The sequence below is a fragment of the Theobroma cacao genome, chromosome 2 (assembly GCF_053813885.1).
Source record: "Theobroma cacao isolate CCN51 chromosome 2, ASM5381388v1, whole genome shotgun sequence".
In the NCBI taxonomy this organism is placed as follows: Eukaryota; Viridiplantae; Streptophyta; class Magnoliopsida; order Malvales; family Malvaceae; genus Theobroma; species Theobroma cacao.
In genome coordinates, this window is record NC_142640.1 from 10,638,300 (window position 1) to 10,655,688 (window position 17,389).

The window sequence follows — 17,389 nt, forward strand, 5'->3', positions numbered from 1 at the left end:
CCTTCAAACAACCATACTGCCAGTGAATCAAGAAGATGGTGAAACAAGCAAGAGAAAGTGCAGTTTGACCCAATCCCAATCGCATATGCTGAACTCTTCACTCAATTAGTTGCAAACCATCTAGTGGCGCCTTTATACATAAAGCCATTAAAACCTCCATTCCCGAGATGGTATGACGCTTCCGCCCATTGTGATTATCATTATGAAATCGAAGGTCACTCGATCGAGAATTGTATAGCATTTAAACATAAGGTGCAAGGGTTGATCAAGGCAGGAATCTTGAATTTTGAAAAGAAGCCGGAACAGAATGTTAACAACAACCCACTGCCAAATCATGCTGGGGCAGGGGTAAATGCAATCGAAGGGGAGGTGTATGTTAAAAGGAACATTCAGGAAGTGGAAACCCCCATGGAGAAAGTGTTTGAAACCTTGGTAAAGGCCGATATGCTCGAGGTTTGGTCTGAATGTCCTGATGTGAATGACTCGGGAGATATCCAAGGATCATACTACTTATATCACAAAGGATGTGTGGGGCATTTAATTCAAGATTGTAGTTTTTTTCGGAAGGAAGTGCAAAGGATGATGGACGAATCAAGGATCTAATTCTACGTGGAAGCCTTAGGGCTAGCAGTAAACATGATGGCCAAAGATTCTACTCACCCAATGAAGATAAAACCTTTAACCATTTTCTATGAACCAAGATGAAAGTTTGTGAAAGACAAAACCCATGCCAAAATGACCATCGAAGTCCCTAAACCTTTCCCCTACAAAGATGATAAAGTTATCCCGTGAAAGTACAATTGCAATGTACAAGTTTCAAATGTAGGGAAATGGATGGCCGAATCTCAAGATAATGCTGCAAATATAACTAGTGTTTGGGGGATTACCCGCAACGGACGTTGCTATACACCGGAGGCATTGGAAAATCTTAGGAAGGAGAAAGGAAAAGAAAAAGAGCAAAATTTGAGAGAAAAAAAAGTGCAATCTCAAGAATCGACAGATGGCTCAAAGGGGTCGGTGACAGAAAAAGAAGTTGCAGAGTTCCTCAAGTTCATTAAACACAGTGAGTACAATGTGGTCGAGCAATTGAACAGGTTGCCTGCTCGTATCTCACTGTTATCATTGCTCCTCAACTCAGAACCACATAAGAATTCTTTGATGAGGATTCTGAACCAAGCATATGTGGATCACGACATTTTAGTTGAAAATTTGGACTATATCATTAGGAACATTTCAGTGGGTAACATTAAATCCTTTAGCGATGCAAAAATCCCTTCTAGAGGTAGGGGAAACTACAAAGCCTTGCATATCACTACCAAATGTAAAGGCTGTACCATCGCAAAAGTGCTGCTTGATAACAAATCGTCCTTAAATATGATACCTATGAGGACCTTGGCCCGTTTACCCATCGACATGTCTTACATGAGAAAGAGCCAGATGATTGTGAAAGCCTTTGATGGGACGAGGAGAGAAGTAGCAGGGGACATTGAGATACCGATAAAAATTGGCCCGTGTACCTTTACCATTGAATTTCAGGTTATGGATATCGCTCCTTCATACAATTATTTATTGGGAAGACCTTGGATCCACTTGGCTGGGGACATACCTTCATCGCTTCACCAAAAAGTCAAGTTCATCGTGGATGGGAAGATTGTATGTGTTAACGGGGAAGAGGACTTACTCATAAGCAAGCCAGCGGATACTCCTTACGTGGAAGCGGCGAAAGAAGTGCCTGAATGTTCCTTTCAATCCTTCGAGTTTGTTAACACCACATATGTTGGAGAAGGAACCACACCACCCATTCTGAAGCTTTCCAAAACCACCAAGATGGCTATCAGTCAGATAGTAAGGAAAGGATACCGAGTGGAGGCAGGACTGGGAAAAGATTTGCAAGGCATTAAAAGGCCAATACGTGCTACCAAAAATGAAGAAAGGTTTGGCTTGGGATATAAGCTGACTAAGAAGGAAAGAGAAGAAATGATAGCAGAAAGAATAAGGGAAAGGTTGGCTCGCTTTAAGGGGCACGGTTTGGAAAACCACAAAATGATATATCATCATCTTTATGAGACATTTCGATCCGGAGGCTGCATCTTTCCTGAATCACTCACCGTTAGGAGTCGAGAATCAATGTCAGCATTAGGGGAAGCCTTTTTTGATTTATCAATATGTGTAACGGAGGAAGGCGAAGAGCAACTAGGAAATGTGGAGAGGATCCCTACTACATACCTCGGACCACTTGAGCTGAAGTTGAGTAGCTAGACCACCATGAGTTTACCAGTCACTTGTGATTCAATTTCAAAGTAATGCAAACTAAACATCCGTGCTTAAGCCCAAGAGCATTGGAAATTTTATGTATCGGGCTTTTTATCATTTATCATTCTAATAAATTGACATGCGTATTGCATTTCTCATATCTCCCCTCATGATTCACCATTTCCATTCTTGTCAACTCATCCCTTTATTTTAACTGTTTATCTATACAATAGCTCTACATCTCTCAATTCCCTTTACTTTCCTGGATTTCAAATAATGAATGCGAAGATGATAATGACAATGGTTTTGAGGTTAATTTTGAAAAAGGTATAAGTGTCAGTGAACTTGACGATATAGAAAACATGGAGGATTATGATTTAACTCTGGACTTGTTAAGACTAGTAGAATAGGAGGGGAGACAAATTGTCCCACAGCAAGAGACACTTGAAACAATTAATTTAGGAAATGAAGATAATAAGAAAGAAGTTAGAATTGGTATGACGTTGATGCCGATTGAAAAAGAAAAACTAATAAAGCTATTTCATGAATATGTAGATGTGTTTGCATGGTCCTATCAAGATATGCCAGAACTTAATACAGACATTGTAGCCCATAAATTACCTTTGAAACCCGAATGCAAACCAATTAAGCAAAAGTTGAGAAGGATGAAACTTGAAATGCTGTTGAAAATTAAGGAAGATGTGAAAAAGCAATTCGATGCAGGATTCTTGGAAGTAGCTAATTACCCCGAATGGGTTGCAAATATTGTCCCAGTGCCTAAGAAAGATGGAAAAGTAAGAATGTGTGTGGACTATCGAGATTTGAATAGAGCTAGCCCAAAAGATAATTTTCCTTTGCCCCACATCGACACCCTCGTTGACAATACTGCTCGCCATTCCATGTTTTCCTTTATGGATGGTTTTTCAAGGTATAACCAAATTAAGATGGCACCAGAGGACAGAGAAAAAACTACCTTCATAACTTTACGAGGACCTTTTGTTATAAAGTAATGCCATTTGGTTTGAAGAACGCTGGGGCAACTTATCAACGAGCCATGGTGACTCTTTTCCATGATATGATGCACAGAGAGGTCGAGGTTTATGTGGATGATATGATTGTAAAAGCTCACAAAACAGAGGACCATACGACTAATCTTGAAAGGTTATTTAAGAGGTTACGGAAGTTTCAGCTCAGATTAAATCTGGCAAAGTGCACTTTTGGAGTCACTTCAGGAAAGTTACTTGGTTTTGTCATTAGTGAAAGAGGAATAGAAAATGACCCAGATAAGGTTCAAGTAATCCGAGATTTGCCTCCTCCCAAAATGTAAAAAGAAGTTAGAGGATTCTTGGGAAGGTTGAATTATATAGCCCGATTCATATCACAACTCACACTCAAATGTGACCCAATCTTCAAGCTCCTTCACAAACACAATCCTAAGGCATGGAACGAGGACTGCCAAGTTGCTTTTGACAAGGTTAAAGAATATCTGTTGAGTTTGCCAGTGTTGGTACCACCTGTGGTCGGGAGACCCTTCTTTTTGTACCTGACAGTAAATGAAGGACCCATGGGATGTGTGTTGGGACAACATGATGAAACTGGTAAGAAAGAAAGAGCAGTTTACTACTTGAGTAAAAAGTTAACTGAGTATGAGTCCAAGTATTCCTCGTTGGAAAAGATGTGTTGTGCTTTAGCATGGACGGCGCATCGACTCAAGCAGTACATGCTATATCATACCACTTGGCTCATTGCGAAGTTGGATCCTATTAAATACATCTTCGAGAAACCATCCTTATCAAGTAGAGAGGCAAGATAGCAAATGTTGTTGTCTGAATATGATATTGTATATGTGTCCCGAAAAGCTATCAAAGGAAGTGCAATCGCAGATTTTTTAGCAGATAGGGTGGAGGAGGATTATGAACCAATGGAGTTTGAGTTCCCAGATGAGGACTTGATGTTGATTTGTCAAACAAATGAAGAGGAATCAGAGGAGAAAGAGAATTGGAAGATATTTTTCGATGGAGCTTCGAACGCCTTTGAGCATGGCATAGGAGCCGTGTTAGTGTCACCAAAAAGAGATCATTATCCCATCACAACTAAACTCAACTTCTATTGCACCAATAATATGGCTAAATATGAAGCTTGTGTCATGGGTCTTCAGGCAGCAATCGAAAGGAAAATTCACGTTTTGAAAGTGTTTGGAGATTCTGCTTTGGTCATTTATCAGTTGCGAGGAGAATGGGAGACACGTGACTCGAAGTTAATCCAGTATCATAAGTATGTTTCAAAGTTAATTGAAAATTTTGATAAGATTTGCTTCACCCATTTGCCCCGAGAGGAGAATTAAATGGCTGATGCATTAGCCATGTTGGCAGCAATGTTCAACGTTGGTACCGATGTCAAGATCCAACCCATCATGATTAATCTTTGAGAGTGCCCTGCACACTGCTCCAGTGTAAAGGAAGAAGTAGACATGAAATCGTGGTACCATGATATTGTGCATTATCTCAAGTTTCAGCAGTATCCGAAACAAAGCTCAAAAAATGATAAGAAAACCATTAGAAGGTTGGCAATGAATTTCTTCTTGAATGGGGACATCTTATACAAGAGAAGTAGGGATCAAGTGATTTTGAGATGTGTGGATTCAGCCGAAGCTCGGAGAATAGTTGAGGAAGTTCACGAAGGAATTTGTGGGGCACATGTAAGTGGGCATATGTTGGCAAGACAGGTCATGAGAGCAGGGTATTACTAGCTCACGTTGGAAACGAATTGTATAGATTTTGCTCGAAAGTGTCACAAGTGTCAGATATACGTAGACAGAATCCACACTCTTGCAAATTCACTGCATGTATTGACATCACCATGGCCATTCTCAATGTGGGGCATGGATGTGATTGGGTTAATAACCCCGAAGGCATCAAATGGGCATCGATTTATTCTGGTGGCAATTGACTACTTCACTAAGTGGATAGAAGCAGCATCTTATGCCAATGTGACCCAAAAAGTGGTATGTAAGTTCATCCAAAAAGAAATAATATGCCGCTATGGTCTCCCGAAAAGGATCATCACAGATAACGCTAGTAACCTCAATGGTTCAATGATGAAAGAGGTTTGTGCCAAGTTCAAGATCAAGCATCACAATTCAGTGCCTTATCGCCCAAAGATGAATGGAGCGGTAGAAGCAGCCAACAAGAACATCAAAAGGATAATTGAAAAGATGACAGATGTATACAAAGATTGGCATGAGAAGTTACCGTTTACTTTGCATGCTTATTGCACAATAGTCCGAACTTCCACGGAAGCTACGCCGTTCTCTTTGGTATATGGGATGGAAGCAGTTTTGCCAATTGAAGTAGAAATCCCTTCCCTAAGGGTCCTTAAAGAAGTACAGTTGGAAGAAGCCGAATGGGTTAACACTCGTTATGAGCAATTGAATCTCATAGAAGAAAAAAAGTTGACGACACTTTGCTATGGGCAATTATATCAAAAGAGAATGATGAGGGCATATGGCAAGAAGGTACATCCTCGTCAGTTCTAAGAGGGAGAGTTAGTATTGAAAAGAATTCTTCCGAACCAGCAGGATCTTCGCGGGAAATGGACGCCGAATTGGGAAGGACCATTTGTGGTAAAGAAAGCTTTTTCAGGAGAAGCACTAATTTTGGCAGAGATGGACGGAAGGGAGTTTTCCAACCCAATGAATGCCGATGCTGTCAAGAAATATTTTGCGTAAAAAAAATTTTTTAAAAAAAAAAGAGAAAAATTTTCAAGTTGAAAACCTGAAAAGGCAGCTTGAGTATGGGAGATGTGTTTAGGGTGAAAACCCAAACGGGCAGTCTAGACACGAAGGAGGTCTAAGTACTACAAGGACTTAACACAGAAGGGGTGAAAATCATGATCTGAGATGTTCAGACAAAAGACAAGGGAGCTGACGATTGTGCCTGTTTCGAGATAAAATTTCGAGACTATTATCAATATCTATCGGAACAGTCATTAAAGAAAGAACTGTATCCCTTTTGTATTAATTGGTTTTCCCCTGTTCCTTGTCATTATGCCTGATTGTAGAAACTTCCATTTTTTCTAATGAAAAATAGCCTTTCTGCTCCCAACATTGTCATCATTTCCATTCTGCTAAGAGAAGAGATATGAGTACATTGCATTACATTTGTCATAAAATTGGAATGATATTTAATAAAGAGCATGATAAAGTAAAGAAATGTTTGCAATATTCTGAAAAAGGATCATAATTGACGGGGAATGAAATGGAGTCCGGTAATGTAAAAAAGAAAGAGAAAAGACTAAAAAAAGAAAGAAAGAAATGGAAGTAGCAACAGAATGGAGAACAGTAAAAATGTGAAGAATCATTGGACCATGCATATGATAGAGGAAGAAAACAGTTGTGAGCAATGAATTGGGGAAGACAAGAGATCGGAAGCATGATCAGTTCATCCCCCAATGATCAAAGAGAAGGCTCTAAAAAAAAAAAGCTGATGAAGATGATTAGGATATTTAAATTGCCATGTTCAAAGTTTTAAAACAATTGAAAAAGAAGGAAATTCATCTTTAAAGTCGTAGAACCTCATATGAGGAATTGATTATTTTTCACCATTTCAAAAAAGAAAAAAAGGTTTTGTTGCCTCAGTTTTGAGGAGTTCATTTTTAAAGTTACGTTGCCTCAGTTTTTGAGGAGCCACATTTCTTAAATCCTCTAAGTACATTTTGAAGACCTCCGGGCACATTATTCTCTTAAATTCTCTAGGTGCATTTTCTAAAACCTCCGAGTAATTAGTTTCAAGATTTCTAAAGTCTCTTTGCCTCAGTTTTGAGGAGTTCATTTTAAAAGTCTCGTGGCCTTAACTTTGAGAAGTTCATTTTAAAAGTCTCGTGGCCTCAGTTTTGAGGAGTCTCATTTAAAAAAAAAAAGAAGAAGAAGCATCTTGGTAAAAGAATTAAAGAATTTAGTCAAATACAGTGTCTAAGTCTTTGCACTATTTTGAAATTTTGAAATACGCAAAGAGGGGCAGCTGTAGACACTATAAAATCATAATAAAATTTTATTAATTAAAAAAAATCATAAATAAAAAACAAAAATGATAAAAAATAAATTAAAAAAAAAAAAGAGGTACGACTAGCAGGGTGCGGATGCACTTTGCCAGCCACCACCCTTACCTTACCAGACGTGAATTTTTCGTATCTGGCAGAGTAGTGGAGCGTGCCCCCTTTAGCCCAGTATAAAGAGGGCACTGTAGCAACCAAGCAGGCGGCAGAGACAATTGAAAACAAACCCAAAAAAAAAAAAAACCCTACAACTGCATCAAACATAAAAAATCCTAGTCTAGCAGCCACAACAACCCACAAATTCTCAATCAAAACTACAAAAAAATAAAAAATATATATATAAAAAAAATACACGATGGGTGAAGGATGAGTGCTGTGTTCTTTTTATTTGCTTTGGGATTTGTTTTAGTTTGTTTGTTTTAGGGTGGATTTTGATTTTTTTTTTGGAGGGGTTTTGGGTAGCCGGCACTAATAGGATTTGGGCCTTGCTGTCGTCGATTTAGGGGTATAGGATTTGGATCTTGCTGCCATTGGTTTTGAGAGAAAGAGCTGAAGCTTTGGGCTCACCGTCGGTGAAAGGAAGAAGCAAAGAGCTAGAGCTTCGGGCTTACCGCCTACGAAAGGAAGAAGCAAGGAAGCCCGAGTGGCCGTCGGTTATTGGTGCTACCAACCATTGCGCTACCAAATCCGCCGAAAGGTAACCCACAGTAAGGAATGAGAGGGAACGCTGACGAAGGGAGGAAGCCTGAGTAGCCGCTGCTTGTTGGTGATGCCGACCATTGCGCCACTAGATCTAGCGAAAAGTAGCCCACAGCAAGGTAGGTGAGAGAACGTTGGCAAATGGAGGTCTGGTTGTGAAGGGTGGCCAGTGAGAAGGACATCTTGTAGAGAGAAGGGAGAGAGTCCGATCGGTAGAGAGAGAAACAAGAGGGGGAAAATGGAGAAAGGAAAGAAAAAGGAAAGCTTAAATGTGTTTAAATGCTGGTAAAACGATGTCGTTTTGCCAAGGCTTCCCTTCCATCGCGAAACGACGCCGTCTTCATTGTTTGGGAGCTGTCACACCAAACTCCAAACAGTCCCACTTTAAGGCGGGCCAGGTTCGACAGTAGTCTGGGTTAATCAAGCCCAATCAGGTAAAAAGCCTTATTCTTTTTTTGGGTTTGTGATGGATTGGTTGTTTTGGGGACTAGCCCGTTTTCTTTGATTAAACTTTATCATTTGGCTGTATAAAGTGAACTTAAATGGTTTAGGCATAGTATTAAAAAAAATCCCTATTTGGAAGATTAAAACTAATAAAAAATGTGAAATAATAATGTTAGTAATAAAAGATGTTAAAATATATATATATATATATATATATATATAATGTTTTAAATATCTTAATCACAAAAAAATAAAAAAAGAATTAGGATCTAGAAGAATGTACATGTTTGCAAATATATATAAAGTAAATAAATAAATAGTAAAAATAATAATATAGTGATAGCTTTAATTTGGCTTAGATACAAAAGAAATGAGAAAAACAAGATGAAAATTAAAAAAAGAGAAAGAAAAGACATAGGAATACGTAAGCAATCAATAGAAATTAAGTAAGAGAAAAAGTAAAATAAAAATGATACAACAAAGTATAAGAGGAATAGATAAAAAGATAATATTTGTTAGCAAAAGTTAAAATAGTGTGACAAAGGAAACATTAATTGCAATAATAAAATCTTTGTTTTTGGGTCCATATTAATAGTTATGATAATATATAGATTGAATGTCAAGGCACCATAATATTAATCATAGGAATAATAAATAATATATTGATGATGGGATGATCGGTCGGGACGTGAGAAGTTGCAATCCCGAGTTAATTTTTCTTAGGTTCAGAATCCAAATTAAGGCTCCACCAGTATGATGGGAGGCCTTCGATTTCGAGATTTCGAGATTTTCATTTTAAATAAATAAAATTTTGCTACATAAAAATTAGTTAAAAATAACAAATTAAAATATTTAAAAATAGATGCTATATTTAATTTGTTCAAAAAATAAAAAAAATAATTAATTTCACAAGCATAACATATATTTCTATTACATCATGCATACAATGGCATATAGGTATTTCTGCTCACGAGTTAAGTCCCGATGATGGGATTTTTTTTCGAGGATCTTTCGAATGCAAGTTTCTCTCGGAAAGCTCCCTAGGTGAAAGGATGTCCTCGGGTCCCACCGATGATGGGAGGGCTCAGGAAATATCTTAAATAAAAGACTTTTGCTAGTAATAAGTTCATATTCACGAAAATATAACTTTTGAAGAAAAACGTACGATAACCCTGATTATGGGATTTATTCGTCGAATTTACGAATGTGAATTTCTCGGATAATTCCCTAGGTGAGAGAACACCCCGGATCCCACCAGTATGATAGGCGGATTTAGGAGAACGTCCTCGATAAAAAGTTATTCGTTCGACATTTTTATCTCACGTTATGCATTTCATCTTAACTCACATTTGCATTTCATTTTAGAATCAAATAAGATAATTAAATAAGATTGGGGATAAAATAAGTGAATAATAGCTAAGGAAATATAGTGAACTTAAAAAGAATTAAAGCCTAATGCGATAATCTAAAAATGGAACCGTTCATGGAACGATCGTCCCGAGGGTGCTAAGCCTTCTCCGAGCGTAACCGTACTCTCGAACCTAAATCTAAAAAAATGTAGACCAGTTTAAGGTTCTTTTCGGTGGGCTTAAAATTAATTTAAGGCTTCATCGATTAGAATCGAGTTAATAGGTGGCCAATCGCACCTAGTAAAAAAGATTGGTGGCGACTGCTAATTTTTAAAAGTTTTCACTCGCGTTTGGTGGTCGGGTTCCCGGACCCGCACGTTACGACACTTTATTTGTATGAATTGTGTTGGTTTTGTGTAGATTACATACAGGTCTCCTACAACTTCTTAAATGATATTAAATAAATTGATGTTGTTATCTATAATATGTTTTTCCTGTTACTATTTGTTGTTTTTATGTCTTGATTTTATATTTGATAACTTCATTATATAGAGTTACGTTGACACATTTTGTGGGCTTAATTAGCTAGACTTTTGAGTTTCTAGGTTTGAATTTTAGCATTTGAGGTGTTTTCTAATTTAAGTTAGATTACATTTTAAATTGCTAAACTAAGTTATTTGAGTTCAAGTTTACTTAATTTTGTTTAAATTTACATTAAGAAGAGTTTATGTCAATTTCTCTCATGGTTTTGTGTAGGATATGTGATGAGCAAGGTGCAACTGAGTCATAATAGCATAAGTATGGTGAAGTCTTCACTCATATATGCTATAGTATTTTAAAGATAACTTGAGCTTCAGTCCAATTGATGTAATTTTTGACCCATTGGAAAGCTAAAAGAATGGGTTACAACCTTTATGTTCACCACTTTGCCCAGTTCGGACCGGATAGAGGTAAAAATCACATCTAAATGTGATAGATAGATGTAGTTCTACACAAGGCACGCCACAAAGCTGTGAAGAATCTGGCCACGACGCTAAGTTGGTGGGTTGCACCGTACAAATGACCAAGAGTAGAGCGACGTGATGCCACCAATGTTTGCCACGCTGCCATGGCACCATCCCAATTTCCAAAAATAAAATTTTGATGAAATATTGAAAAGTAGGGAACCTTCCATATATTTAAGGGAGTTTTGAAAGCATTCAAAGGGGAGGACAATAGCAGCTTTTCTAGAGAATTTGTCACGACCCGGTACTCCCCTCGAGCCCGTGACAACCGCCGCGGTGTCCCGGTAGACATTTATTACCCGGAATGTCAACCCGAAACCCCGCAAGGCTTTACTATCAGTTTCACTGTTCCCTTGTGAGCAACCATTGTCAAATATCGTGTTCTAAAATATTTTAAGCTGTTTCCAACTTTAAACAAATAAAATATTAATTTTTCGTCTCACAAGGGTATTTTGGTCATTTTTTCTCAAAAATTTTAAAACTGGCTAAAACGTAATATACAAGTACAAAACACACAATTCATATTCAAAATGAGTTTAAAAGTCTAAAATCTTCATTTAAAACGAAATTATGGTTATTTGAATATAATAAGAAAATAAAAGAAATATTAAGTAAAATATTCTATTTTCTTATAAAACAATATTTATAGAGTTATACGTGAATAATTTTTATAACGTAAAAGTTAAATAAATTTATACATACTTAAATACAGTAAGCCAAAATATTTAATTTAATTTACAATAACAAGAGTGCCCCCGAATAAACAAAAGTAAAGAGGATTGTGAACCTACGGTTTGGAAAATGCAGATCCCACTGTAGTCCTCGATGAGATCAGCTATCTACAGTCTATACTGAACCTGAAATGGGTGGAAAGGAGGGTGGTGAGATTATAAAATCCCAATGAGTAAACAAACATCATCATAAACATCTAGAGTTGAGTACATGGAGACAATAAAGTAAATCATCATAAATTGGGTTATAGCATTAGAACACATTTTGTTCAAAACACGTAAAGAGGCTTATGAATCTCATAAAAATCTAGGCTTGTGCCATAAATCCATTCTCGGGGACACCTTGGCCGAGGCATCCTACCGAGACCGCCAAGGCTATTAAAATTCACATTTCACATAAATCATATTTTTGTTTTGAAAACATAGTCGTTCCTTGGCGTTGGCTGAGTTCCCCCTCACGTGGTGGTTTAGCGTGAAGTGAACCCTAAACTTTACCCCAGGAGATATCCTACGCGCCTCTCCGTTCGAGGTAAGAATATAATGGGGTTTACCGTGCCCCTCTAAAAGGCTGGTCCACAGAAACCCCCTACTGCAGTGATTAATTAATATATAATCCACCATATAATAAAACTCAATAACATGATATGGCAATTTTGTAATTCGTAGTTTTTCAAGGTAACCAAACAATTCGCATTTCAATACAATTGCCAACTAGCCAATCATGCTCGATTTATCATAAGCCAGTTAATTTAAACAATCAAATTGCCACAATTAACAGTCTCCGTGTACTCTATTTTTCAAAATCACTATTAATTTCAAAACAATTTATAATTTAATTTCATTGAAACTCATTTATTCATAAAACATGAAAATTTATCTTTTTAAATTCCTTTTTCCATAGAATTCATGAAAGCATTTAAAAACCACCCTAGATAATTAAAATGACAGTAAGTTTACTCACAATGTCTAGAATACAGACTTTCGAAGCACTCTGTCTATTGGTCCTCGGATGCAATTTCCTTGCCTTTATCGGAGGACTCACCACCTTGACACAGTACAAAATCGAGAGTTTCACCAAGTTGGTACTAAATCAAAATTAAACTAATTTAGACTACCAATGCATGATATGGAATGCAAAAATGCACTGGTAACTATCTAAACTCGGTATTGGCCTAATTCGTCTTATCACCCGATTAAATTCCTAACGGGTCCGTTTAAACTCCAATTTAATTCTTTTCAGTTTCTATACCTCAATTGCACCCAAATTAACTTAATGTCCCTCAATGTGGTGCAAATTATCAGTCCCAACAGCAAATTACGAAAATACCCCTAGTGGGTAAAAATTCGTATTTTTGCTCCGAAAATTCTCATTATTTTTCTAGGCTCATAATTCATCATTCCTTAACCAATTCTCCTAGAATAAAATCAAACTCATCCTCACTCACTACATGGTAAATTCAGCCATTAATGGTTGGGGGAGAAAATAAATTCTTTTCTTGTTGTTTTGTTTCTAAATATGCTAAACTAACTAAAAACACTAACATAAATTAAAATCAAATAAATCCAACAACTTTCTCTCTCCTAACCCATTTTTTCAGAATTGAATTCATCATGAAAACATGTAATTTAATCATGGAAAATAAAGAGAAATGCTTGGGAATAAGAAAACTCAAGCTTAATAGAAAAAAAACTCACCTTTTTCACTTAATTTCCTTGAAAATTCACACTTTTTCTTTGATTTTCTCTCTCTAGGGTTTTGTTTTTATTTTCTCTCTCTTCTTGCTGGTTTGGCCGGCCATGGGGTGGAAGATGGGCTGATTTTGTGCCTTTTAAAAAGGAAAATAATAAATTAATAAAGGCATGACACATGGCATCATGTCATTGGCCCGTTTTTAAAATTTTAAAAATTTAAACATTTTATCTCCACCACATGTTTAGTCAAGGGTCAAAGATGAAGACAAGGAAGACCATGTGCTGGAAAAAATATCCTGGTGGTGGAAAATTACAATTTTGCCCCTGAGGTGGCAAAATTACCATTTTACCCCTATACTCCAAATTATACCGAAATTAAAAATTTTCACTTCTAAACCTCAAATCATACTTCAATAAGTCAAATTATACTCTAATAAGTCAAATGGAGTCAAAAAAATCTTTTCTAAAATTCCCATTTTGTCCCCAGGTGGCAAATGACCATTTTGCCCCTAGTTAGTGAAAATTCCGATTTGACTCCAAATTGATCCTCAAACTCCAAATTACCATTTTAAGTCATCCATGAACTGTGAAACTCTTAATCTCACCTTAAAATTCCTATTTGATCTAGTTCGAGGATTAAATAAACTTTGTTGTACCTCTAGGTACAATATCGACTTTTATAAATTTTTCGGGACTCTCTTAGCATGCAATCATGCTATCATCACATGTATGTCATGAATAGTATTTTATAAGGTCGGGCTTTACAGAATTGGAGCTAAAAATCAAGCAAGATTCAAGAGCAATTGAGAGAGATTCGAGATCAACCAAGCTTCAACATTAGTTTATTTCTCTCTTTTGTGTTATTTTTATTTTGTTGTTTTGAATTCATAGCTAAATTTCTTTGGATAGTGTTTTAGTTAGATATCATGAACTAAATTGGCTTTCTAGGATTGTGGTGGATTTCAACATGCAGTCTGAATACTTGTTTTTCTGTTATTTATCATGAATGGGTATCGTTTTACTTATTCAAATATGTTATTAATGCCTTTAATTACCTGATTAACAATTAATTGATTTGTGAATCTAATTGAAACTCGACAGAGAGATTTTAAGTTAGACTAAGATTTAAATAATGTATGTTCACGTCACTTAGGTGACTTGATTTGCGATTTGGGTAGACATACGTCAATTGCCATACATAGCCAAATTAAGATACTTGCTTAATGAATTTAATTTAATTGTTTCCTATAGATATATAGTGAACTAATTAAGTTAGGTAATTGTGCAAGCATCTCGATGGAAACTTGTTCATAGGCTTGGATTCTAGGTTAGTAAAACCATCCAAGAAAGATAAATAACAAGAGAAGCTGGTATCAGATAAAATGTTGAATGAACCCATAATCCTAGGTCTTTAATCTACTACTTTTCTCAATATATTTAATTTCTATTAGTTAATTTACTGCTTCTTTTAAATTTTGTTTTGATTAGCTTTTCAATTTTCAGATTGCTTAAATAAGATTAATTTGTTATATAATTTTAGTACTTAGTAAAACTTTAGAAACAAATCCTTGTGGGAACGATAATTTGGACTTATTGTCTATATTACTTGTTCAATATGTATACTTGTGTATGCAAAATCGATAACAAGTTTTCGACGCCATTGCCAAGGATTTTGTTTTCTTTATTATTTACTAATATTAAAATTTTATAGATTAGTCTTAATTTAAGTTTTATTTCTTTGTTTTACAAGTGTGATCAATCGTTGTATAAGAAGAGAAAACAACTTGGAGACTATCCTGTGTGATCCAGAAATTGAGAGAACATTTAGCAGACTTCAACGAGAAAATCAACAAGATGTTGCTCTAATAAACAAAATGGCTAATAAACAGGGTGAACAGCAAATCCAAAAGAGCGTAGTAGTTGACAATCGTTGCTTAAGGGATTATGTTGTTCCTTTGGTACAAGGAATTCCATTGAGCATTTGAAGGCTAGCTACTCTAGCAAACAATTTCAAGATCATGCAGACTATCGTCACCATGATTCAAACCTCAATCTAGTTTGAAGGCCTTCCAAATGATGATCTAAATGGCCATATATCAAACTTCTTGGAGATTTGTGATAATTTTAAACACAATGGTGTCATAGTTGATGCAATTTGTTTAAGGCTTTTTTTTCTCATTGAAGGATAAAGCTAAAGCATCGTTGAATGCGCTCCTTACTAACTCAATAACAACATGGTATGATCTTGCTCAGAAGTTCCTTGCCAAGTTTTTTCCTCCAACTAAGACAGCGAAAATGAGGAATGATATTACATCATTCATGCAACAAGATTCTAAATCGTTGTACTAAGCTTGGGAAAGAAACAAAGAATTTCTTTGGTGTTGTCCTCTTCATGGTTTTTCAAAGTGGCTTCAGGTGCAAACTTTCTACAATGGTTTGAGTAGGCATGTTTGAACAACCATTGATGCCATTGTAAAAGGAGATTTAATGGCTAAATCAATTGATAAGACATAGGTTTGTTGGAAAATATGGCTGCAAACAACTACTATTGGCCAATGGAGTGATCAATGCATAAGAAAGTAGTTAGAATTCATGACGTAGATACCATGTCAGCACTATCTGCTCAAGTAGCTGTTCTAACTAAGACCCTTAAATCTTTTGGTACTAATTCCATTCAAAGTCCTTTTGTAGTGTGTGAGTACTGTGGAGATAATCATGCAAGCCATCAATGTCCTAGCTCAATGGAAACAATGCAATTTATAGGGAATAGGCAAAAAAATAACCCTTACTCAAACACGTACAACCCAGGGTGGAGGAATCATCCCAATTTCTTTTGGGCTAATAATCAAGGGTTGTCATTAACTTCAAGGCCAAATGCACCTCCGAGATTCCAACAGCAAGCTAAAGCACCTCTTTTAGAAATGAAACCAACTATAGAAGATTTGCTAAGGCAATACATGATACAGAATGATAGCATCATACAAAGTCAAACAACTTTCATTCAGAGTCAACCAACCTCACTCTGAAACCTTGCAACTCAAGTTGGTCAACTTGCCAAGTTGTTAAACAATTGACCTCAAGAAACACTACCTAGTGATACAGAGGCAAATCCAAAGAGAGATGGCAAAGAACATGTCGAGGCCATCACTTTGAGAAGTGGAAAAGAGGTTAAAGCAAACCACAAGAAATTGCACAACAAGACAAAACTATGGAAAGTGGGACTCAAATTTCAAAGTTTTGTGATCAATATCAAGTAGAAGTGACTAAGGCAACTACACCACCACCATCATTTCCTTAACATTTCAAGAAGCAACAAGAAGAAAGTCAGTTTCAAAAATTTATGAAGGTATTTAAAAAGCTTCACATCAATATTCCATTCGTAAAGGCACTAAAGCAAATGCCATCCAATGTAAAATTTCTAAAGGACATTCTATCCAAGAAAAGAAGATTGGGTAGGTTTGAGAGAATAGCACTCACTAAGGAATGTAGTGCAATCATTTAGAATAAGCTCTTTCCAAAACTTAAAAACCCAAGCAGCTTTACTATTCCATGCACAATTGGTGCATTATTCTTTGCTAAGGCTTTGAGTGTTCTAGGGGCAAGTTTTAATTTGATGCCACTGTCAATCTATAACAAGTTGTGGAAGATGTGCTTGAAAAAATGAATAAATTCATATTCCCAACTAATTTTATAGTTCTTGATATGGAGGAAGATAAAGAGATTCCTATTATCCTTGGGAGACTTTTCTTACGTATAGCTAGAGCATTTATTGATGTTGAAAAGGGAGAACTTACCTTACGAGTTCAAGATCAAAAGGTAACATTTATATTTTTAGTGCCTTAAAGTTTACTAATGATCATGATGAGTGCTTTGCAGTTAGTGTGGTAGATAAGGCCACAAATGAAGTCTTCATGGAAAATCATCCTAATGACCCACTTGAAATATCATTGATTTCTAAATTTGAGCCAAGTAATGAAGAAGTTATAGAATGTATTAATGCATTGAATGCCCCATCTCATGTATTGGGAACTCAGTTTGAATTGTTAGATTTGTCTTCCACTTCATCCTCATCAGTGAAACCTTCAATTGAGGATCCCCCTAAGTTAGAACTCAAAACATTACCAAAACATTTGAAGTATGCATATCTTGGAAACTCATCTACTCT

At 36.3% G+C, this 17,389-nt stretch overlaps 1 long non-coding RNA gene and 1 other non-coding gene across 2 annotated transcripts; both read right to left on the minus strand.

The window, feature by feature from the left end:
* Positions 1-11,464: 11,464 nt before the first annotated feature.
* On the minus strand, positions 11,465-13,321 carry LOC148764027 (uncharacterized). The gene is made up of 3 exons (XR_016024417.1): positions 13,228-13,321; positions 12,494-12,577; positions 11,465-11,658 (listed from the first exon to the last, which is right to left on the minus strand). It is a non-coding gene; the product is annotated as an uncharacterized LOC148764027 (long non-coding RNA).
* Positions 13,322-15,516: 2,195 nt separating this feature from the next.
* LOC148764028 (small nucleolar RNA R71) lies at positions 15,517-15,623 on the minus strand. Its single transcript, XR_016024919.1, has one exon. It is a non-coding gene; the product is annotated as a small nucleolar RNA R71 (small nucleolar RNA).
* Positions 15,624-17,389: the final 1,766 nt, after the last annotated feature.